Source organism: Lissotriton vulgaris, chromosome 4_1 (genome assembly GCF_964263255.1).
Source record: "Lissotriton vulgaris chromosome 4_1, aLisVul1.2, whole genome shotgun sequence".
NCBI classification, from domain to species: Eukaryota; Metazoa; Chordata; class Amphibia; order Caudata; family Salamandridae; genus Lissotriton; species Lissotriton vulgaris.
Window position 1 is genome coordinate 935,816,368 of NC_141691.1, and position 24,949 is coordinate 935,841,316.

A 24,949-nucleotide genomic window follows, 5' to 3' on the forward strand; every position below is an offset into this window, starting at 1 on the left:
TTTTTTCATCATGTACTCCAGTTGTCTCAATTGCTTTGTAATAGATCCGGTAGACGTACTGAACTCGCAAACTTCCTTTACTAAAGCATATATGGTATCTGCCTCTTCATTAGAATATGCTTTTGTTTCAGCCTGGTTGGTAGTAAGATTTGAAATGTCCTGCCACATTTTTTAAGGGTGCTAGAGCCACAAGGTGGTACCAAAGGTTAAGAACTGGAAAATGTGGGTGAGTCTGCACACCTGTCTCAATCAGATTAGAGTGATGTAATGCAAATTTCTCTTGATGTATGCGTGCAATGCTAAAGGAGAGGGTACCTATCTCCTGGGTATGAAAGATGCAGTGTGAGTCCAAGGGAACCCGGGACTGAGCTATGCACAGCTAAAGGGGCACTAAGGCCTGAATATGGTAAATTAACCTTTCACAAATATTAAACGTTCAGTTTTTTCTTTCATAGTAGTACAAGAATATCAGTATGATAAATCATGCAAGTAAAAAACCACAAAATATAGCTTTTCAAAATCCTGATTACATTTCACAGCATTCAAAAAAGGAAGGGCATTATGAAATAAATTAAATTCAAATACCCAAAACATTCATCAACAACCCAATGCATTTCGGGTTCATACTGAACCCTTCTTCGGGGGTAAATCGTATAACAAAAAACAAATGTTAATGCAGTTCCAAGTCTTCGGAGTCAGTCAGGTAGCGAATCTACAAAAGACATATGTATGTTTGCCTCAGTTACAAGGATCATGAAATGCAAATATGAAATACAATGCAAATAATAATCAGCAGTTACCATATGGCTGTAGGTATTTACAATCCTCAAAACGACACCACCAGAAGAAAGATATTTTTGAATGAAATAGTTATAGGAGGAATAATGTGAATAATGAAATTAAGTGTGAATAATGAAGTAAAGTGAAAAGCAATGTCCAGAGTTGAAAAAAAGAAAAGCCAGAACCAATTGTAATGTGAAAACTAAGAAGTCTAGGATCTAAAATATCCCTCATGAGTGATTAATCCTACACCACACCTATAAGTACCTTAAAGTACCTCTTGAGGTCCTGCCTGAGCCAAAACGTGAAGATGGCATATTCTGGAGGAGTAGTAATAACTCAACAAAGATGCTAGAAGTAAACAGAGAGTGTAAATGTACAGTGGTCTTAATGCATCAATTGAAAGGGAATCTCTAGTTGCGACAACATACCCCAGTTTCCAAGAAGTGATGCTCAATAAGAAGCCAAAATCTTGCTGACCTTCGTGTGTAGCTAAAAGGTAAAAATGTAATATGAATGAAAACCGACTCGTGTGGTAAATCAGTAGTTCAAAAATAAAAAGGGGGGACCAGGTCTCCATCTTACCTAAAGGTAACTAAACAATCGCTCCCTCAGTATTCTGTCGTAGTGTTGTCAATATTCCATCTACAGAAAAATGTGCAGAGAGCGCAGTGTAAGTATTATACGCTGAGCCCCGGAGGGAATCGTGCCGTGATCTACAATAAGGATCATTCTTACCTCCTCTAAACACAGGCACCGTCTGAATCGGATGTCCGTGACTCCTTTCCCTAAAGCAGCCGCCATAGTTATTGCGGGTGTTTTGGCGTGAGTACGACACGTAGGTCGTACGTAACTGGATATCAAAGATGGACTAAAAAATAACTCTCCTCATTTAACATGGCGCTCCCACTCCAATGATAGTATCGAGGGTAATCCAAATCATCAAAAACAACTAAGTGAAGGTTGGGGAAAAAAGTGGAAAAAATATATATATTAGAGTGAAGGTGGAAAAAATGAAAGGATAGAAAAGATTCCACTATAATGACAGAAAAAATGAAGATAATGGTAAGATGAGATAATGCCGTCAAAAAGTGTGTAAATCACCTCCCTCAATCTAGAATTATAGAAAGCACAAAAGTTCATAGTGGTCATTAAGACCCCCTGGGATTATCGTCCCTAATTTTTTGATCCATTGTGTTTCTTTGCATGATAATGTGGTGTTAATGTCCACCCCTATGTGTGGTTGGATGTGTTCAAGTATGGTGAATCTCAATTGAGGAATGGTATGTGCAGCATTAATCCAGTGAGCTGCCAGTGAAGAATTCATGTTTTTGTTACGAATCCGGCTTTTATGTTCCACTATCCTGGTTTTGATTTTTCTGCTGGTTCTGCCCACATAAATCAATCCACATGGACATTTTATCGCATAAATCACATTTTCTGTTGTGCAATCTGAAGTATGTCTGAGGGTTATTGCTTTACCAGTTTGGGGATGTCGGTATTCTTTCCCTATGATTACATTCCCACATTGTCCGCAATTATGGCATTTTCTCATGCCCTTGAATTCTCCCACTCTTTTTGTGCTCAATGTTTTTAGAAGTTCCCGCAAATTTTGAGCGCGGGTATGAGCAAATAATGGAATTCCAGTGAAGACTCCATGAAAATCTGGTTCGTTGTCAATCAATTCCCAACGATTGCGAATGATAGCTTTTATTTGAGAGGCTTGTGTGGAGTATTTTAAAACAAACACCTCTTTTTTAGCATGCAGTCTGTTTTGTTTCTGCAGTAAATCCTCTCTTTTTTTGTTGGACACAGTTCTTCTGGCTTCTTTCAGAATGGCGTCCGGATACCCTCTTAGTCTATATCTTCTCTCCTGTTCATCCATTAGTTTTTCACAGGTATCTTCATTCGATGTTATCCGTTTAATTCTCATAAACTGGGAGGTTCGTAAATGTTTTTTCAAAGACAGAGGGTGAGCACTTGAAAAATGTAATGCACTGTTCATGTCTGTGGGTTTTTTGAAAACTCTGGTTTCCAAACCAGTGTTAGTCTTCAATATTTCAATGTCTAGAAAATGTATTTTTGTCTCATTAATGTCATGTGTGAATTGTATCCGACTGTTGAATGAGTTCAATTCTTGCAGACATTTATCCAATGTTAATCGTGGGCCTTTCCAAATGACAAGGATGTCATCTATGTATCGGATCTCTTCCGGACATTCTAGCGGCATTGCCCTCTGATTACTACATGTTGAACGCCAATAGATCAGACGGCCGTCATGGAGGGGGCGTGGCAGCAGTAATCCGGAAAAATCTACAACTCATCTCCACCTCCTCGCTCACCCTCCCAGCAGTTGATAATCTTGTGATCAACCTGGGTACGAACGAGGGTGCCATCACGCTCGTGGTATTATATCGTCCGCCCCACCCCATGCCTCTTTTTCCCTCCTCCTTTGCTGAACAGCTGGCCAACCTCACCACCTCTTCCACCCGTGTGGCCATCTTCAGGGACTTTAATTATTGGTTCCAGCATAAGGATGCTGGCCCCCAGGCCACCGAGCTTTTCGAGACCTTATCGTCCCTTAACCTAAAACAACATATAGATGCCCCCACACATACTGGAGGTCACATTCTTGACCACATCTGGACCCACGGGATCAAGCTCTCGCACCCGGTGATCACCCCCTGTATCTGGTCCGACCATTTCTTGGTCGAGACCACTCTCACCATCAATGGCCATATTAGGGCCCCTTCCTTAGAGGGTGGTATGGCGTGAAAATGGAAGGCTGTAGACACCCAGGGCTTTCTTGACCTCCTTTCAAAATCGCGTCCTCCCCTCACGCCTGACCTCAGCACTGGCAAGCTGGCCAATGACATTTCCCACTGGCTGTTATCAGCCAGCGATGTCTTGGCCCCTTTAACCAAATTCCCTCGGTCCCGGCACAGTCACTCCCACAAGTGGTACAATTCTAGCTTGAAACAGCAACATCTTGAACTCCGCCAATTTGAGCGCAGGTGGAGAAGAGACTATTGCGCCACGAGCAGGGATACCTACTTGATTGCGCGCAAAAAGTACAAGAAAGCTATTATTGCGGCCAAATCTGCACATATCACTGACAGAATTCTCTCCGCACCTATTAAATCAAAAGAGATTTTTAGAGTTATGGGGGAACTTACCACTGACACCAGGACTCTTCCCACCCAGGCCCCCACTCAGGAATCCTGAAACACCCTCAGTTCCTTGTTTGTGGATAAAATCGTTATGATCAAGGACTCCATCTCTGCCCCTCTTCTTGTCGCTGACATCACTCCCGTCCCTCACAATACTTCATTATTCTCACATTTTCCTATCCTTGACGCCGCCACTCTAGCGAAACTTGCCACCCGGGTCAAGTCTGGCTCTCCGGACGATTGTTGTCCCCCTTCCATGCTACGTATCATCTGCTTGTCCCTCCCCGAATGTATCCTCCCTTTGCTGAACTCCTCTCTTTCCTCGGGTACGGTGCCTGGCTCTTTCAGGGAGGCCGTTCTTGTGCCCCTATTGAAGAAGCCTGGGTCTGATCCCTCGGTCCCAGCTAACTACCGACCCGTCTCCCTCCTCCCCTACCTCTCCAAAATTCTGGAGGCCCATGTCACTGCTAGCCTCTCACAGTTTGTCGAAAGCTCGAACTTCCTAGAGGGTAATCAGGCCGGTTTCAGGCCCGGCCACTCCACGGAGGCAGTCATCTTGGCCGTGCTCGACACTCTGAGAGGCAATGCGGACAAGGGCACCCCCCAGGCCCTGGTACTGTTAGATCTGTCGGCCGCGTTCGACACGGTGGATCATAACATTCTTATCCGCCGTGTCGAACAAGCCGGCCTCCAGGGCCCGGCGTTGGGCTGGGTCCACTCCTTTCTGTCCGGCAGGTTTCAGTCGGTCAGTCTGGGCACCTTCCGTGGACCCAAAGTACCTTCCACCTGCGGTGTCCCTCAAGGCTCTTCTCTGTCCCCTCTTCTTTTCAATCTTTATCTTCGCCCCCTTCTTCTTTCTCTGAGGCAGTGGGACGTCGCCGTCTTTAACTACGCTGACGACCTACAACTCATCTTTCCTCTCTCTACCCCTTCCGCTGTTTCTAACTTCCATGCCGTCATGTCTCACATTCTCCTCTGGATGAGTCAAAATCAGCTCAAATTGAATCCTGGAAAGACGGAGCTCCTTCTTCCAGGCAAGAGCTCCACCCATTGGGGTCCTCACTTCTGGCCCACAGGGCTTGGCCCCCCTCCCGCCCCTGTGGCATCTGTAAAGAGTCTGGGAGTTATTATTGACTCCGAACTCTCACTTAAAGCCCAGGTGGGGGCGGTGGTCTCCTCCTGTATGCATCAGCTTCGCAGGATCAGGAAGGTCGCTTATCTCCTGTCCCCCGAAGTTCTGCTCCAAGTCACCCTGGCCTTGGTCCTTTCCCGCTTGGACTTCTCAAACTCTTTATATCACGGTCTGCCCAAAACCCTGCTCTATAGGCTGCAGATCACTCAGAACCAAGCGGCACGACTGGTCTTCAGGATTCCAAAATGGCAGTCGGCCAAGCCTCTCCTTGCCAAACTGCACTGGCTCCCGGTCAATCTCAGGGCAGCCTTTAAGATCGGCTGCATAGTATTTAAATCCCTGACCGGCCCCTCTCCCAGGTTCCTGAAATCCCTCATCACCCCATATTGCCCCTCTCGCAATCTCAGATCTTCCCATCTTCATCTCCTTGCCACTCCCTCCTTCAAACTCGCGAGGGTTGGAGGTCGGAGTTTCTCACACCTTGCTCCCACACTCTGGAACTCTTTTCCTCTCTCTCTTAAATCTGCTAACTCTCTCACTCTGTTTCGTAAATCTCTCAAAACTTGGCTTTTTCCCCAATCTGGCTAATCTCTATCTGCTATCTCACTGAAATCCCAATCAGCGCCAGGAAACTCACGGTGTCAGTGCGCTCTAAAAGAACCCCCCTAACATAACATAACATAACATGAACATGATGGCGTGTTTTTGCCAATCAGGATGATGAAGTATGTGTTTTTCCTCAAAATACGCCATAAAAGTATTAGCGTAAGCAGGTGCCCCCGGAAATCCCATGGAGGTACCTGTCCTCTGTACATAGAATTGATCTTGCCAGCAGAAGTAACTATGGAATAAGGAAAAATGGAGTAGTTCCAACAGAAACACACTTTTTTCCTGTGGTAAATCCGAATTTAACAATCTCCATTCCGTTGCCTCAAGTCCTTCTTCATGAGCTATTGACGTGTATAACGCCACCACATCAATTGTGCAAAGTAGTATGTCTTGAGTGAAAGCCTCTTTGATTGAATCAAGCTTTAATAAACAGTCCGTCGTATCCTTCACATAGGTGGTCCATGCCTGGACCAGTGGTTGCAGATGAAAATCCAAAAAGTATCCTAAAGCTTCATGTATTGACCCGCATCCCGCCACAATGGGGCGAAAGGGGGAATTATGTCTGTTCTTATGCACCTTGGGTAACATATATATGGACGGAAATTTAGGATGTTGGTTAAACAAAAACTGTTTTACTTTTTCCGTGATTATTCCCATCTCAGTTCCTTTAGTCAAAATGGTGTTCAAGACTGCTTGTAGCTCTCTAATTGGGTCCTGTGGTAGTTGAAAGTATGTGTCTTCATTTTGAACATGCATGTTCACACTGCGTTGGTAAAAGTCAGTATCAAGAATTACCAGGGCTCCTCCCTTATCAGCTGGTTGAAAAGTGGTAGAGTGGTCTTGTCGCATTTTATTTAAAATCCTCTGTTCTTGAAGAGAGAGATTAGAGTATGAAGAGGTAGAATATTTTACTTGTTCAAGGTCCTTCTTGACCAAAACTTCAAAGTTGTCTAAAGTTTTATGAGATATTGGTGAGATAAATTTGCTTTTAGGTTTGAACTGTGTTTGAGAGGTAGATGTATCTTCTGTTGTATCACTTGCAAAGAACCATCTCAGCCTGAGTTTTCTCATAAACTTAAACAGGGACACTTCAGTCTCCAATGCATTTGATGTGTGTGAAGGTACAAATGATAATCCCTTAGTTAGTGTATTCAATTCTTTTTGACTGAACTCTTTTTTGAAATATTGATCACCAAAGATTCATCTGAATTTATTTCTTCACTTCTCGTCTGGGTCTCCCTGTTTCCGTTGGTATGGGTTTTTTTGATTTGTCCCCTGCGGGTCCTCCGTTTCCAGGGGCTGTTTTGTCGGGAGGTATCTTGTCTCTCTGGCCTGCCTCTAAAAAAGGCTGCCCAGTTGCCGAAGTAGTAGGTGTCTCATCTCTGCTTTTTCTTAAGTTTTGGGAAACTGACACAGCGCTAGGTCTTTGCATGGTCAAATCTTGATCTGTTACTATACTTTCCTCTGATGAGGTGGTCCCAGGTTTTTTGAAGACTCTTTTCTGGGCATAGTTGTCAGCCCACGTACAGACCTCGTCCAATTTATAATCTATTGTGTCCCTTCTGAATGTTCGTGTCTTACGTTCGTGTACTTCTCGAGCGTGGATGTCTAGATTTGTGTTGATGTCTTCTAGGGTCTTGGACCAATCTTCCTGTTCCATTGCGCTGCTAAGCTCATCTTTAAGTTTGTTTATATCCAATGTGAGTTCCTTCAAGGCATTGGAAATCTCCTCCACCAGTAATAAAATTAGGTCGAGGGAACATTTATTTAAAATGGCATACCACCGTGACATGAAGGTTTTGTCGAATTTAAACAACATAGGACGTAGGGCAATCCGTAATCCTCGAGGTATCCGCTTGATCTTGTGGTATTCAATCAACATAGTAGCGTGTAACCGCTGATTAATTTCTTTTTTCATCATGTACTCCAGTTGTCTCAATTGCTTTGTAATAGATCCGGTAGACGTACTGAACTCGCAAACTTCCTTTACTAAAGCATATATGGTATCTGCCTCTTCATTAGAATATGCTTTTGTTTCAGCCTGGTTGGTAGTAAGATTTGAAATGTCCTGCCACATTTTTTAAGGGTGCTAGAGCCACAAGGTGGTACCAAAGGTTAAGAACTGGAAAATGTGGGTGAGTCTGCACACCTGTCTCAATCAGATTAGAGTGATGTAATGCAAATTTCTCTTGATGTATGCGTGCAATGCTAAAGGAGAGGGTACCTATCTCCTGGGTATGAAAGATGCAGTGTGAGTCCAAGGGAACCCGGGACTGAGCTATGCACAGCTAAAGGGGCACTAAGGCCTGAATATGGTAAATTAACCTTTCACAAATATTAAACGTTCAGTTTTTTCTTTCATAGTAGTACAAGAATATCAGTATGATAAATCATGCAAGTAAAAAACCACAAAATATAGCTTTTCAAAATCCTGATTAAATTTCACAGCATTCAAAAAAGGAAGGGCATTATGAAATAAATTAAATTTAAATACCCAAAACATTCATCAACAACCCAATGCATTTCGGGTTCATACTGAACCCTTCTTCGGGGGTAAAACGTATAACAAAAAACAAATGTTAATGCAGTTCCAAGTCTTCGGAGTCAGTCAGGTAGCGAATCTACAAAAGACATATGTATGTTTGCCTCAGTTACAAGGATCATGAAATGCAAATATGAAATACAATGCAAATAATAATCAGCAGTTACCATATGGCTGTAGGTATTTACAATCCTCAAAATGACACCACCAGAAGAAAGATATTTTTGAATGAAATAGTTATAGGAGGAATGATGTGAATAATGAAATAAAGTGTGAATAATGAAGTAAAGTGAAAAGCAATGTCCAGAGTTGAAAAAAAGAAAAGCCAGAGCCAATTGTAATGTGAAAACTAAGAAGTCTAGGATCTAAAATATCCCTCATGAGTGATTAATCCTACACCACACCTATATGTACCTAAAAGTACCTCTTGATGTCCTGCCTGAGCCAAAACGTGAAGATGGCATATTCTGGAGGAGTAGTAATAACTCAACAAAGATGCTAGAACTAAACAGAGAGTGTAAATGTACAGTGATCTTAATGCATCAATTGAAAGGGAATCTCTAGTTGCGACAGCATACCCCAGTTTCCAAGAAGTGATGCTCAATAAGAAGTCAAAATCTTGCTGACCTTCGTGTGTAGCTGAAAGGTAAAAATGTAATATGAATGAAAACCGACTCGTGTGGTAAATCAGTAGTTCAAAAATAAAACGGGGGGACCAGGTCTCCGTCTTACCTAAAGGTAACTAAACGATCGCTCCCTCAGTATTCTATCGTAGTGTTGTCAATATTCCATCTACAGAAAAATGTGCAGAGAGCGCAGTGTAAGTATTATACGCTGAGCCCCGGAGGGAATCCTGCCGTGATCTACAATAAGGATCATTCTTACCTCCTCTAAACACAGGCACCGTCTGAATCGGATGTCCGTGACTCCTTTCCGTAAAGCAGCCGCCATAGTTATTGCGGGTGTTTCGGCGTGAGTACAACACGTAGGTCGTACGTAACAGGATATCAAAGATGGACTAAAAAATAACTCTCCTCATTTAACATGGCGCTCCCACTTCAATGATAGTATCGAGGGTAATCCAAATCATCAAAAACAACTAAGTGAAGGTTGGGGAAAAAAGTGGAAAAAATATATATATTAGAGTGAAGGTGGAAAAAATGAAAGGATAGAAAAGATTCCACTATAATGAAAGAAAAAATGAAGATAATGGTAAGATGAGATAATGCCGTCAAAAAGTGTGTAAATCACCTCTCACAATCTAGAATTATAGAAAGCACAAAAGTTCATAGTGGTCATTAAGACCCCCTGGGATTATCGTCCCTAATTTCTTGATCCATTGTGTTTCTTTGCATGATAATGTGGTGTTAATGTCCACCCCTATGTGTGGTTGGATGTGTTCAAGTATAGTGAATCTCAATTGTGGAATGGTATGTGCAGCATTAATCCAGTGAGCTGCCAGTGAAGAATTCATGTTTTTGTTACGAATCCGGCTTTTATGTTCCACTATTCTGGTTTTGATTTTTCTGCTGGTTCTGCCCACGTAAATCAATCCACATGGACATTTTATCGCATAAATCACATTTTCTGTTGTGCAATCTGAAGTATGTCTGAGGGTTATTGCTTTACCAGTTTGGGGATGTCGGAATTCTTTCCCTATGATTACATTCCCACATTGTCCGCAATTATGGCATTTTCTCATGTCCTTGAATTCTCCCACTCTTTTTATGCTCGATGTTTTTAGAAGTTCCCGCAAATTTTGAGCGCGGGTATGAGCAAATAATGGAATTCCAGTGAAGACTCCATGAAAATCTGGTTCGTTGTCAATCAATTCCCAACGATTGGGAATGATAGCCTTTATTTGAGAGGCTTGTGTGGAGTATTTTAAAACAAACACCTCTTTTTTAGCATGCAGTCTGTTTTGTTTCTGCAGTAAATCCTCTCTTTTTTTTGTTGGACACGGTCCTTCTGGCTTCATTCAGAATGGCGTCCGGATACCCTCTTAGTCTATATCTTCTCTCCTGTTCATCCATTAGTTTTTCACAGGTATCTTCATTCGATGTTATCCGTTTAATTCTCATAAACTGGGAGGTTGGTAAATGTTTTTTCAAAGACAGAGGGTGAGCACTTGAAAAATGTAATGCACTGTTTATGTCTGTGGGTTTTTTGAAAACTCTGGTTTCCAAACCAGTGTTAGTCTTCAATATTTCAATGTCTAGAAAATGTATTTTTGTCTCATTAATGTCATGTGTGAATTGTATCCGACTGTTGAATGAGTTCAATTCTTGCAGACATTTATCCAATGTTAATCGTGGGCCTTTCCAAATGACAAGGATGTCATCTATGTATCGGATGAACATGATGGCGTGTTTTTGCCAATCAGGATTATGAAGTATGTGCTTTTCCTCAAAATATGCCATAAAAATATTAGCGTAAGCAGGTGCCCCAGGAAATCCCATGGAGGTACCTGTCCTCTGTACATAGAATTGATCCTGCCAGCAGAAGTAACTATGGAATAAGGAAAAATGGAGTAGTTCCAACAGAAACACACTTTTTTCCTGTGGTAAATCCGAATATAACAATCTCCATTCCGTTGCCTCAAGTCCTTCTTCATGAGCTATTGACGTGTATAACGCCACCACATCAATTGTGCAAAGTAGTATGTCTTGAGTGAAAGCCTCTTTGATTGAATCAAGCTTTAATAAACAGTCCGTTGTATCCTTCACATAGGTGGTCCATGCCTAGACCAGTGGTTGCAGATGAAAATCCAAAAAGTTTCTGGCTTTTCTTTTTTTCAACTCTGGACATTGCTTTTCACTTTACTTCATTATTCACACTAACCGCCGTAGCCTTACGTGGGTTTCTGCATTCCATAACGCGAAGACGAAGTGGCAAGTCTGGCAGCGCTCTGTGAGAAGATTAATTCCTCCGCGCTTTTGATATTGAAATTAGCTATCAACTCTGACTCTTCATTGTAGTGCGTCCCTTAAGTAGCTTGTGGTGTCAATTTGAGATTAAAAATTTTAGGTGCGGACAAAAGGTCGCACAAGTGGTGATACACCACAGAAGGGTGCCCAATGACATTGGTTTTTTAACCTGCGTGCACATTGAAATACTCCTTGCACCCCCCCCCCCTCTCATCCCGTCCTGATGAAGACCCTGATCTGAGGAATTGAATTACCCGGTTTATGTGTGGGTCGAAACGTCGACATTTTCCTTTGGGAGCCTGCACCTATCAGTCTCTGCCCCTTCTCCCCCTCTCCCTCCCTCCTACTCCCCTTGCCAACAGTGCAAACCAAGGATAACGGAGTTTGTGTTCAAAAACTACAAGCTAGTAAAAAATAATTAATTTTTTTGCAAGCATTGTCTAGGGCAGGCTCATTCTTGTATATAAGTAATCTGCACTTTGTTTCTCTGATCTCTTTGATCAATCACTTGAGCACACACTTTCACCTTTCTCTGTGCACGCCTCTCTTTTATATCTCAGAACAATTTCTGTTTATTGTAAATGTAAATATTTGTATAAAATTTGCTAAATTCTCCTTTTTTTCAAATTGTATATTAAATAAGAGAATCCGGCTGGATTCAATTGAAATCTCAATGTTTTGGTGCTTTTTATGTACTAATTTGACAATGTGGGCTAGTGTACCTATCTAACCAACTGTATAGATTTATTCTAGAGCTGACTAAAAAATGATTTGACTAACTCAGTAATTGTGTTACATGGTGAATTTTCGTCGAGGACCAATTGTTTGCTATAATACCCGATACCCAGGTCCTTTGACTAAATTGGGTCACCCCCTGTTCTATAATAATTTCCTAACTCAATAAAGGCAGCATTTAAACTACCACCACCTATTTGAACAGTCTTCCAATAGAGCATGGCAAAATGCAATACTTGGTCGACTGTACTAACGCAGGCTCTGAACCCTTCCTGGAGGTGTGAGAAGATGTTCTGCTCACGCTCCCATTCCTGCACTTTATTTAAAATCAGTCTGCCTAGTATCTTTTGCAGGGTGTCAATAAGACTGATCGGGCGGTAATTACCGGGGAGTGACTTGTCCCCCTTCTTAAAAACTGGTATAATTCCTGCCCCGTTCCACGATTCTGGTAAGGGCGCTCCCTTTGCTATTGCATTTACTGATAGCAAAATATACCTTCCCCATGATTCTTTGTCATACAGAAAGGTATCTACTGGGACACCATTTATCCCCGGCGCCCTACCTGGTACAACAGAATTTAAGGCTAGTTTTACATCCCCAATACTAAATGCTTCTTACGTATATGGTGTGTATATAACCTCTACATTTGTACTCAATTCCATGCTATTTGCATATTGGGGTATAAAGTAAGCAACCCAATCTTCCTTTGCTACGCAGTTCTGTGGCTTTAACGGTTGCCCCCCACAGCCCCACTTAAGTAAACTCCAGAAACTTTTTGAAGTTTCCGGGGCACTAGCGCCCTTTAGCTCTTGCCACCTCTTTTCAACCCAAGCCCGCTATGATTTGGATAATACATTTTTATAGGCTATCCTTGCTTGGTGTACAGCAATACTAACTCCTGATTTTAAGGCCTGACCCAAATCGCAGCGTGCTTGTCTGCATTCTTCAGAATACCATTGTGGCGAATTGTCAGTTTTAGCCTTGTTTGCCTTGGATGGTCTGACAAACACACTTTTTAATTCCCGAAAGAACATTTTGTGTGCCCTGGTGCAAAACTCTAGATCTGTGGCACTACTACCAATATGTAACCCCAAATCATTTGTCGCTTGCTCTAGCTTGCTTGAAATAAAATCAAGATGGTCCTGGGATTCTAGCACTTTAGCCCATTTTACATGTCACATATCATTTTTAAGGACTACATTTGGAGTGGACAATTCATTAGATCCCCTATCAGACTTAGTCGCCTTCCAATATGACAAGATCATACATAGGGGGTTATGGTCATTTTCCTGGTGTTCAACGACCATCACTTCCTCTAGATATTTCCACATCCCAAGGCTCACTAAGATGTAGTCAATTCTACTTTGGCGTGACCCACTTTTATAAGTTACAACACCCATCTTATCCCCATGTGCTCTACCATTGGTTGCCCTCAGCCCCTTATTCAAATAGATTGAATTAATCTGGATTGCTAGCTCAGTTCATCTCTTTATTGGCTCTAGCTCAAGTTTCGGAACAACCCAGCAATTTTCTTCTTCATCTGCGAAGTTCCAATCACTACTTAGCAAGGGCTCAAAAGTTATGTTAAAATCACCTGCTACAATTACATGTGAATGGGCAGAATATTTTTCTAAAAGTTCTTCTAGGGCAGTGATGATTTCTGAGTTCTTGCCCCAGTACTCCTCACATATACATTGTAATTATCTACAGGTTTAGCCCGTCTATATTTAAGGCTTAGGATCTGAATGTCCCTATGATTTGATGGGAGCGTCTTTACACTAGCTTCCAAGTCCTGCCTAACCCATATAGCTAGACCACCTGATGGTCGCCCTCTTACGCCCTGGCCATTCCCTGCACGGCATCCGTGGTAAGTAGAAAATCAATGTGCGGGTGCCGCGCTGCGTGGTGTGCTTGCCGGTTTAGTAGCATCTCTGGGCGCAGGCTGGCGCGTCAAGAGTGCGCCACCGATGTCAAAAGGCTGCTGGGAATTGTAGTTGTGGTCCCACAATGGCCGTTACCCTCACGATGTGCAGAGGTCAGCCCTGAGTGAAGACTTGCCATTGCCCTCATGGCGGGACACCAGGAGAGTGCTGGCCATTCCCCCCACGGCATCCGTGGTGAGTAGAAAATCAATTTGCGCGTCCCCTTCCTTTTGGAACCCTAGCACCCTTTAAATTGCATGCACAATTTGCAAATACCTATTGGATACTCGCAAATTGCGCGTGCAATTCTCATTCATTCCCATGGGCCTCCTGGCCAATATAAATGAATCGGAAGCCATTCCTTAATTGCAAGTCGCAATTTGTAAGTCGCAATTAAGGAATTCCAAAGAATCGCAAAATAACAGCTAATTTTTAATTACATCTTGTTTTGCGATTCTCAAATAGCCATTCTCTAAAAATCGCTATTTGAGAATCGCAAAACCATTCTTTGATACATATGCCCCTTGGTCGTCTTTTCACTCTCCTCCCCACCTATCTATACCCTCTCACATGGAGTTACCCACTAACTCCTTCTTGTATTCGCTCATTTGCCCATCATCGAACCCAAACCTGTCACTCAATCAAGAAGCATCTTTACTTATAAAATGTGGAACGTGAGTTTGCTTTGTCAATGGTTGTGTTTTTTTGCTCAGAGGGATACAATGCTTGAGCATCAAATTCAAAGAAGTTACCCTTTTCTTACCTTCCCTAGTGCATTATGCTCTTTTTCAACCACAGATGTTTCTGTGGACACTCCGTAAAAAGACAACAAAAATGGATCCTTAACAGAAGTTTGCCAATTAGAGAACAGAGGATTCTCCATCCAGCTGTGCGTTTCACTTATCCTTCCAAAGCAGTTAAGCTTTTCACAGCACAGGGGGCTGAGTCCCAGATTGCACTTTGCGGTACGTTTTTGTAGTGCAAGAGTAGTACTGCAAAACTTACTACAAAGTGCTATTCATAAACTGAACTTCTACAGCAACTTACAATTTTGAGTGCGTTTGTTATTTTTCAGAATTCACATACGGCACTTTTATAGTATCTTACATTTTTGCAGTTGCTTAATCTTTTGTCAAAAAATCCCTGATTACATTATTTTCGAAGGTATTACAGTACCAATTGTTGACCCTGTGCGGTGTTAAACTTACTAAAAAAGTGTAACTACTAAAAAATTACACATTGTGCATACAGAAAATTTGTAAACTTACTCAAAATTATAGACTTACTCAAAAGTGTGTCACCGTTGTGAGCAATATAGTTATAGTTATAGTTATTGATTTATATAGCGCTGAATCACCCATGAGGGTATCTCGGCGCTTAGGCTGTGGAACCCTTCCTGGCTCTCCCTCTGAGGGGCGGAGCCAGGCATCCCAGCGCTGGTGGGGCCGTTGTGGAGATTAAGCAAGCTATTTTCCAGAGCTGCAGCGTGGGGCCCATGATTAGAGAAGGCGCCAAAGCGAGAATTATCGAGTCCGCGGACATTGATCCTAGACCCTGCCGGGTCAGGAATTGAACCCTGGTCCCGGGTCTGATCTCTGCTTCAGGGTCTGCCGCCTCTAACCAGTGAGCCACACTTCTCCAATATGACCAGCTGATCTGTGTACTTAAACATTCTACCTTTGACCAGATCAGACAAATTCTCAATTCTCAATAGCACCTACTTAATCTCGAATCCCAGACACAGAACATTGGCAGACCCATCTTTGCCTTCAAAAGGAATACAAATCTGAAAAACATTCTAGTCAGGGCAAAGAATTCCTCCGAAAAGCACCTTAACCAAAAATCCATCACTGGCCCTAACCCCATTTCTGGAAACTACAAATGTGGCACGTGCCAGGCATGCCCCAATGCCATTGTTAGTGACCAGATATCTATTAACAATCACACTGTTTCCCTTAAACAAATGACCAACTGCCGAACAACCAATGTTATTTATGCTGTGATCTGCCTATGTGGCCTCACATATATTGGGGAAACTGGCCGCAAGGTGAGATTCAGAACGTGTGAACACAAATCTAACAGCCCCACTGGTCTCCCATTGGCTAGATAAGCAACATATGGAATCTGACCTCCGCTGGATCATACTTGAGAAGGTCCATAACCATAAAGGCACTGATCTGCAAGCCATACGCAGGAAGAGAGAGGTTTTCTGGATCTTTACTCTGAATACTAAGAATGAGGGCCTTAATGAGCATGTCCCGTGGGAGAATGCCATTATTTGATTTGTTTATATATTTCTTCTGCTCTATATTCCTATTGCCCTGATGGGGCTCCATCAGGCTAATTTGTTGATATTTCTGTTATTCATACTTGCCGTCTGGTCGTCTATTTCCTGCTTAGAATCCTAGTGCTCACGTTTACGGTAGAATCATTTTAGTGACCAAGCTTCCTGGTCAATGCTGATGCAAATTCGGCACTCTAAGATGGCGGCCGGCTGCACGTTCTGCCCAGCGGTCTAGTCTTCCACCCAGTTGCCGCTGCAGCTCAGGTGAAACTCTCCCTGATTGTCATCTGCGCACTTCACCGGGTCGTTGAGCCAGAGCAGTCGTGGAGTTCGAGTGAGGAGAGTTATTATAACGAAAAGAGCATTTAAGCCTAAGTTTCTAGTCAGAAAAACTAGTCTATGAAGCTTACCACCTTTGGAGTGCAATTTCGTCTGAGTAGAAGCAGTTCCAGGAAACGCCACTTAGGAGTCAGCAGTTCCGCCGAGAGATAACAGGCGCTGACGTCCTTGTCAAGTACCTGCGGAGGAGAAATATTTACAAACAGAGATAAGTGACAATAAGAATTTGTACAGTGTATTCAAAACTACCAAAGACTTGTACAGTATAAGAGGTGTTGTAAAATTGTTACTTACCCAAAGGCAATCTTGACTTCGCTACAAATCTACAAAGAAAAGAAAAGAATAGGAAGTTAGTTAAAAGAATATACGAAGAGGATACACACACACACAGATAGCCAAAGTAAGTATAGAGTTTATCAGTCATAGTAGAACTTAGTGTTAGAATAGGAAAGTGGACAGCTAATAACCTTTCTATGATCAAATACACAGGAGCGTTCACATTAAGAAGAGAGAGCAATAAGGAAGATAACTGACCACAGAGTTCCTGAAGAAAATAAGAGGAATAGAATAGTTATCATACCCTAAGCAAGCAGCACAGAAGAGAGGCTATATCTTGGGAGCACACTGGTAGGTGTAGAAATAAGAAATTAAGTACTTAGTAAGGTTGAATAGGAACACAACCGGTATTAATGTTATCTTTCCCTACAGGTTCCAGCCATAACAAAGGGTCTGCAGGTCGGACAGGTTAAGAGGATCCACCTGTAATAACAATTGAGAGACTTGATCAAATTGAGCTCTGGGTTGTTGTTCGGGGTGGTTTGGGGAATAGGCATCTCTGTTCCTGTGCAGTCAAATATAAAAGAGTTTTCTCGGGTCTTGACATTTAGAACATCGCTGTAATTGACCTGTCCTGTATCACGTTTTTACGGTAAGACACGCGAGATATAGAAGAATATGGGGGCTCTGGACTTGCTAATATTTTCATTCCGCTCAACCCCAATCTTTATTTATTGTTTATAGATATCATGCACTGTCTTTTGTTGTGATTTGCCATATGGACAGTTTATAACAAGCTAGGTTCCACTGTCCAGGTATGCTCATGTTCTCTAGATGACCATCCCAATTGGCCTTGGTTACACAAAACCGTATTCTCGCACTCATTCCCACCAGCCTACACTTTCTGCTGTGAACCTGCTTACCTCTATGAGAGCACAAATTCTTTTTGTTTGTTTCAAGCACATCTCTTTTTCCTAGTTCGGTATCCTTGGTGGTTTGTATTTGATCCTTGAACTAAACATTCTTTCACCGCTTTGGGTCACTTTTGATATTGTCTATGTAAGTTGTTATTTTGCACTATGGTCCCATGTATTATTTGCCTTATCAGTCCACTTCTGCCTCCCGCGTTGGATCTGTGTTGGACCTGGCCTCGTGGCGTGGTTCCCCCCGTCCCTCAGCACCCCGTTAGCCTTGCCCTGCACCCAGAAACCCCTGGTCGTCCTGTCCATGTCTGCTCAAACCCCGAGGACCAGCCCTGGCATGCCCCCGTACTCCTCCCCGGCCCTGCGCGCCCAGAACCTGCAAAGCCCCACAGGCCCACCTGCAGCCATTTTCTCTTCCCGAGATCCCTGACTCCATGGGCCTAGCATGACCCCAGCCCCAGCAAACCTTAGGCTCCAGACATGCCAGCCCCCGCTGGGAGGGTGAGGGCTCCGTGAGTGAGATAAGACAGGGAGTTTCGATTGCACCTCCGGCCTCCCCTGAGAGACTGGTTCCTGTCACACCTCTGGCCATCCCAAGAAAGCCCTGCTGATCTGATTGCGGCTTACCCTTGGGGAAACCTAAACTTTGGAACTCTTCGAGCCCTGCTGACGCTGTCTCGGCTAATCCTCGTAACTACGGAACTGGAACATCGGAGCCCTGCTGACCTCATCGCGGCTCAATCTTGAACCTTAAAGATCTTCATCGAACCTCCCGCGCCCTGCTGACGTGGTCGCAGCTCCTCAAGAACTATCCTCCGGATCGAGCCCTGCTGACTTCGTCGCGGCTCGAGGAGTACTCTGGTCTGGCTGGACCATCGACGCTACTAACACGAACTGAACGACCTGAAGTGAGTAGGACATCCAGTACGGCTACCATCTCCCATATCCCCCCGGCTCGAGGATTGTGAGCTGTGCGCAGGGTACGTCTCGTACTGGCCGAAAGACTAAGACTGACTCGCTTCCCTTTTACCCGAATCTCTGGGACTTACGATCCCTCGATCACTTGTAAATAAGAGTGCTGAATCCTTTGTCTGTTCATAAAGAACTTGCTACTGAAAACCTACGGTGTGGTGTCCGTTTTGTAAGTGTGGTGTGATCTCAGTAAGTACGATTCGATACTCTAAGTTCTCCCTGGTGAGGACCTCTCGTTAAGACTCGGCATTATTGGCAGGAGAGGTGGGTCACGGAGAAGTCGGGTGGACATAGCCTGGCATCTGGGACCGCCCCTTCTAACAATCTGCACACTGACAATTTACTTATTGGTTGTCTATATGAAGCAAGGTTTTTATCCCTTTAAATGTTACATTGGCATTTGCTTATCATTACACAGATACCTCCACCTCTGTCTCCACGGAGACACGTGCCCTGATGAAGGTGAGACCTGCCCTAGGTCACACACCGAAACGTACATCGGCACCACTACAGCAGTAACCTGGCGAAGTCTACCATACTTTGAACTTCTTGTTTATTCATCGCTTGTATTTGGTTTATCATATGACATTTTCACTGTGTATATTGCATTATATATTTTCTGACATTATACTCCTTTGATTTTGGATTGCTACCTACTTGGAGACAAAATAATATTGTGTTTAGCAGGGCCCTTTAGTTTCCCAGCTTTATTACTTAGAATTTGGGTCTTCGCCTTTTGTACTTTTTAGTGTTTTTATTGAATTTGAATGAGTAGATCCTGTAGGATCTGGACGAATGGGATTGAGTGAGAATGTGTTGGAGCGACTGTGTGAATGATTGTGTTTTGTGGGGGTATGTAATCCTGCTCTATATGCTTGTCTTTTTTGATATAACATTTATTGAAATGAATGAATTTTATATATATGAATACTGATTAAAACTTATTCATGGATTTATGTCTAATTTTGGTGTATTGATTACTTGCTCCTGGGAGGGAGACAGCATTTATAGTGACTTTACCAGCACTTTTTGATTGATTTCAGGTGGAGACTTCTTTGTTTCATTATACCGTTGTGAATCAGGCCGGAAATATTTAATGTACAAAGAGAGGAGATTCCACTATCTATCCTTTTAATACTAATTAATAAATTAACATTTCACAGCTGCATATGAAGGAGAATCCCTATTAAAAGAAAACATAGGAGACAACAAAGACTTTTTTCATTGATGCATTCTGCTTAACAAGAATTAGGTACATGTAGAGCAAAATCATATCAGATAAAGATGAGGGGACAGATTCACAAAAAAAGCAGATTTACATCTTTTCGTAGTTCATAAACATTCATAATCATTCCTAGTGTAGGAGAAAGACCGCTCCTTGGGTAGGGTTCCAGTACTACTAAGGATGTTATGTGAGATGTGAACTCATGTAAATGTACGATTAAGAACTGGCAAAAAGCATCCCAATGTCAATTATTTTTTTTCTCTTTTTTTCTTCACGGGGATAAAATCTTTCAGTACAGCAAAACCCTTTTCCTCACAACTCCTCCAAGTTTGAAGTCTTCTTCCGCTCTTTAGATGTGTTTTACTATAGCAGAATGATCCACACTCGTAGAACAGGAATACACACTGGAAAACCAATGAATCCTGTCCCATTTGTTTTGCAAGTTTCTTTCCGTCATTTAAGGTGTGTTCTTTTTTTGCTCCGATTCACAAATCATGCTTATACGCACATCTGTTTAAAATGTATCGGGCGTGGCTTGGATGGCAAGGAGGCAGCAGACCTGAGTCCGGAGCTCCCGACCCCCCGAGACAAATAACGGCGAGCGAAGAGACAAACTTGCAAAGAAACACACAAGGAACATAGGCAGAGGTGCATGAACAACAGGAGCATCCGATAAGACCCCTCCCGAGCCTGCAGCACACGCTGGAGAGAAGCACGGAGCCGAGAAAGAAGCTGCCGAAGGGACGGAACAGCAGAGCCCAAGATGGCGACGAGCCTCTAAGAGGAACAACTATCACCAACCCCCCCAAGTAAGAGCGCTCCCGCCAGCCGGCAACTGGGGAAACGCGAAAAACCGCTCCCTCAGGCAGGCATCCCCTATGACCCAAACCAGCGAACGGCGCCGGCACAACAGGAGGGGGGAACCAGAAGTGGCGCGGAGAGCGGCCATCTTGGTGAAGTACACTTCACAACAGCGCTGAAAAACAAGGCAGAGGGAGCGCAGGGGAAACACCCGCCACCCGCCAAACGCAGCCCCAGCCCGGTGATATCGGCAAGCACTGAAAAGCGCTGGAAGCGTCACCAAACGAACGCCCAGCCCGTCAAGCACCAAGACGACCCGGTGCAGAAAACGAAAGCGAAGGCTCTGGGCGCGAGCGCGAAGGCAGGCGCCATATTGGTGAGGGCACCCAGCCCCTGATCTAACGACAACATCAGCCCGTCAAGCGCTCGTCAAGCGCCAAGGCGACCGGGTGCAGAAAGCGAACGGCAGAGGGAGCGCAGGAAAAACATCCACAGCTCCAGCCCGGCGATATCGGCAAGCACTGAAAAGCGCTGAAAAGTGTCAACGCAACGAACGGGTGCAGAAAGCGAAAGCGGAGGCTCTTGGGCGCTAGCGCGAAAAGCAGGCGCCATATTGGTGAGGCCACCCAGCCCCTGATCTAACAACAACAACAAGCCCCTACAGTGCCGCCTGGAACGCCTGAGCCACCATCAATGCAGACGCGACTGTAACGCCCGGCCACTTAGCAGGGGGCTGCTAAGGTTAAAGCGAGAGCGCAACCAAGCAACACTGGCTCGAGGCGAGCACACTCCAAAGCCCTGACAGGGGAAGGCCACAAACGAGAGACAAGGGGCACCGGGAAGAAAGGAGAAACAGGGGAAGCAGAGACAGCCAAAACACATCCGCAGGAGGAGATAGGCAGTGCGAACTAGCCAGGGGGAAGCGCCAACCAGGGGAAACAGTGGCTCAGTGAAGCACCGAGCAAAAGGGGAAATACCCACCTACAAATACCAACCCCAGAAGGGGAAACAGAAACAGCCAAATAATCAACTGCACGAGGAGAGAGGCAGTGCAAACCACCTCTGCAAAAGAGGAAACACACGCACTCCAGCAAACCCAAGAGGCTGACACAAGAGCAATAAAGAGTACTAACACCCCAGTAGGCTGGCGGAAGCCAGGACAAAGACTAGAGTGGTCAAGTGGCCACCCCGCTTCAGAGACTGCAATTTGTCAACTGGCCTGATCCAAAGGAAGAAAGAGGACGAAGGACAAATAAAAACACCGACAAAGCGACAACCAACTGAAGTAAGACCTCAAACGCACCAAGTCAGAAGGGGTTTTGACGCAATGGCTGGGAAGGAAGGTGGCCTGGTCACAAATGCCCAGAAGAAGAACAAAAATGACCCGACGGGATCACCAGCGAAAGGGCGCGAAGAACTGAGCAGCGAAACAACTACTCTGGACACACTACTAAGAAAAATAACTGAAGGTAATGACCTAGCGAAGGAAACGAAAAAGATAGTAGACAGCATACAAATGGAACTAATCGCGATAAGAGCCGAGCAAAGCAGAGCCAATGGCAGGATAGATGAGGCGGAAAAAAGAATCAGCAACCTAGAAGACCGCGCAAACATAACACACAAAGACCTAGGTCTGGTCATAAAAAGAACAACAGCCCTACAAAGATCGATGGCCGAACAAGATGACAGAAGTCGCAAAGGAAACATAAGACTGCTGGGAGTACCGGAGGAAGAAAACGATGTCCCAGGGGGTTGCGCCAAGATGCTGGAGGACATAATCCCCCAGCTAACAGGCCTTACCTTTGATAGACCGCTCGAGCTCGTCAAAGCGTACCGCATCCCAGCAAGGAAACAATCGAACAGCAACACCCCTAGACCAATAATATGCAAACCACTACGAGAGAATCACACAGAGGCAATCTTCGCAGTAGCCAGGAGAGGCAAGCCAATGTCGATCAACGGGAAGAAAGTGACAATCACGCAGGACCTATCGAGGCTGACGGTGGAAGTGAGGAAAGGCTTCCTGGCCCAGCAGGAGGCCCTGCGGAAAAAAAACATCACCTTCTCTTTCGCCGGCCCGTCAAAACTGAAGATCTCTGATAAGCTCGGGAGCAGAACTTTCGAAGACCCCAATGATCTACACAGGTACCTACAAGGACCGTCCCCAGAAGAGATGGAGCACCAGAGCCCAGGCGCAAAAAGGAGAGCATCGACGGACGAAGCCGAGGAAGAGGCCATATGACAATGACAAAGCTAACCGAGGACCAAGGCCAAGGCCAAACACGCACATAGGAAGAGACAATGTCCGCAACCAGCCTTTTAGCTCTGGAAGCACAACATTTGAACCAGACCAAGCCTCAGCAACCAACACCTCGAACCTTAGTCAACGAACTACCTCTATAACGCACAATCCGATCAACGTTTCTACCTCATCGATGCTAATTACAAGAAAGACAATGATGACCAACAGCGACCATATCCTTTGTTTTTATTACTGCACCATGCAAAGACATTTATATACTATCTTGGGGGGGGGGGAGTGTGAGGAACCTTGCTGTCACACACCCAATTTTCTACAGGCGGGGGGAGGGGGGAGGGAGGGGAGGAGGGGGTGCAGACGGGGCGGGGGGGCAGGCAGGCATGAAGGCGAACGAGGTAACAGACATTTGCACAATGGACAACTACTTTTGGTTTCTTTCCCACACTTTTCTCTACTCCCACTCCCACATCTTTCTCCTACCCCAACCCAGCTCACTACTTCCCCGGGGGGGGAAAACGTTCCAACCGGCTACGGCAGCAGCAGGCATCTCCAAATCCGAAAGAGAAGCCGATAGAATAACCAGCGGCAACAAAAAGCCACCATGACAAACCCAACACCGGCGAATCTGTCCACTAACCTTAAGGCCATCTCCATGAACGTCAAAGGCCTAAACCACCCAGTCAAACGCAGGAAAATACTAGAGCACCTGGCTAAACTCAAGGGGGACATCTACACGCTACAGGAAACCAAACTCTCTGAGGAGGAGGCCAAACGGCTCAAGGCCAGATGGATAGGCGACATCATATGCTCGCCTGCCAACGGGAAGAAGAGGGGCGTGATAACCATCCTAAGCAAAAAGGCCAACCTCACCATCCAAAAGACAAAAACAGACGAAGACGGCCGCCTGCTAATAGCGAGTGTCCAAAGAGGAACCAACCGAATACACGTGGTAAACATCTATGGGCCCAACTCCGAAGACAAAGACTTCTGGCAAATGATAGACGGCGAACTCTCAGACCTGCCACAAGATGACCTGCTGATCGTAGCGGGCGACCTGAACAAGACAATGGACCAAGCAACGGACAGACACCCAAGCAGGCCAAGCCACAGCTCTCCAGGCAACAACACCCTTAAAGAACTATGCATCAAGCACCACCTATCGGACCCGTGGAGGCTACAACATCCCACAGCGCGGGAATACACCTTCTACTCACACCCGCATAACTCCTACAGCAGGATAGACTACATACTGATGTCCAACAACCACACGCACCTAATTGAGAATACGGAGATAGCCCCAATAACCGTCTCGGATCACGCACACATATTCCTCACCCTCAATGGCAAGCACAACGAGAACCCGACCAGAAGGTGGAGACTGAACGACGACATCCTACAGAACAGAGAGAATGTCAAAGAAGTAGAGGAGGCACTTAAGAACTACCTGGAAGACAATGACAACGGCGAAGTGGGGAAAGACACCATCTGGGAAGCGCTCAAAGCAACACTAAGAGGCAAGCTGATAAACATCAAATCAAGGATGAACAGAAGCAGGAACAAAAAGATCTCGGAGATAGAAGAGGAAATAGCAGCACTGGAAAGAGGCCACCGCACTAACCTGACCGACAAGAACACACTCACAACACTCACGAAAAAAAAGTACGAACTGAACAAAATCCTAAGCGAGCGAGCAGGTTCGTGGCTAACAAAATTTAAGTCAGTAAACCTATGTAGAGCAAACAAAGCGGGGAAACAGCTAGCGTCCTACCTCAAGGGGAAGCAAAGACAACACACGGTAGCAGCAATAACAGACAAAAACAACAAACCGCAAACAACAAATAAGGGCATACTAGAGGCCTTCAGAGACTTCTACCAAGAGCTATATTCTGAGGACAAAAAACTGAGCAAAGACGGTGGCAGCTCATTCCTCAAGGAAGTCAATCTTCCAAAGCTCAAGGAGGAGGAGAAAGCCCCCCTAGAGGCTGACATAACGGAAGAAGAAATAGAAACCGCAATCAACCAGCTAAAAAACAACAAAGCACCAGGGCCGGA